This window comes from Arachis stenosperma, chromosome 6, assembly GCF_014773155.1.
Source record: "Arachis stenosperma cultivar V10309 chromosome 6, arast.V10309.gnm1.PFL2, whole genome shotgun sequence".
NCBI lineage: Eukaryota > Viridiplantae > Streptophyta > Magnoliopsida > Fabales > Fabaceae > Arachis > Arachis stenosperma.
The window spans coordinates 89,299,177-89,300,519 of record NC_080382.1 but is presented as its reverse complement, the minus strand read 5'-3'; positions in this window follow the sequence as shown (position 1 = coordinate 89,300,519).

The following is a 1,343-nucleotide window of genomic DNA, read 5'->3' as shown; positions in this document are numbered from 1 at the left end:
TTTCTTTCCATTTTCAAAAATACTTGCTATCAATTAATGATTTAATTCAACATTTCAAGTATGTTGCCTTTTCTGTTGAGAAAGGTTTAATGTTTGAATCATATCTTTCCTTGTTAGCCAAGTCAGTAATTTTTAAAAATCAAATCTTTTTAAATTGTGTTTCAAATCATATCTTTTCAATCACTTCTTTTTAAAACCATAACTTTTCAATCATATCTTTTTAATCACATATTTTTCAAAATAGTTTTCAATCATATCTTTCTGATTTCTTATTTTAAAAACTTTTTCAAAAATCACTTGATTTCTTTTCCACTCTTAGTTTTCGAAAATCAATTAAAGTTTTTCAAAATGTTTTTAAAATCTTTTACTTAATTTTCGAAAATTTCTTCCCCTCTTCTCACATCCTTTTATTTATGGACTAACACTCCTCCTCAATGCATAATTCGAACTCCATCATACGTGATAAGTTCGAATTCTTCTATCTCTTCCTTCTATTTTTCTTTTCCTCTGACACCTCAAGGAGTCTCTATACTGTGACATAGAGGATTCCATACTTTCTTGTTCTCTTCTCTTTCATATGAGCAGGAGCAAAGACAAAAGCATTCTTGTTGAGGCTAACCCTGAACCTGAAAGGACCTTGAAGCGAAAGCTAAGAGAAGCTAAGGCACAACTCTCTGTAGAGGACCTAACAGAAATCTTCAAAGAAAAAGAACCCATGGCAGCCGAAAACAACAACAATGCCAACAATGCAAGGAAGGTGCTGGGTGACTTTACTGCACCTACTCCCGACTTCTATGGGAGAAGCATCTTTATCCCTGTTATGGAGCAAACAACTTTGAGCTTAAGCCTCAATTAGTTTCTCTAATGCAACAGAATTGCAAGTTCCATGGACTTCCATTGGAAGATCCTCATCAGTTTTTAGCTGAATTCTTGCAAATCTGTGACACTGTCAAGACCAATGGGGTTGACCCTGAAGTCTACAGACTTATGCTATTCCCTTTTGCTGTAAGAGACAGAGCTAGCACTACAAGAATTTGACAAATTAGCGACGAATTTTTGCGACAAATATTTTTGGTCACTAATCCGTCACTAACTTGCGAGAAATTAGTGACACACTAACGACAAAATTAATGAGCGGTCACAAAATATCTGAACTTGATAAAAGCGAGTGATTAGCGAGAGATTCACGAGTAAGTTTATTTCTCGCAGATTGACTTTTGTAGCTAACAAAAGAGCGGGGAAAATTTCCTCGCTAATTTGTCACAAATTAATTAGCGGCTGACAATGTTCTAGCAAATTAGTCACTTAGGGGTTCAATCAAATAAAAGTAAAGTAGCGAGGGA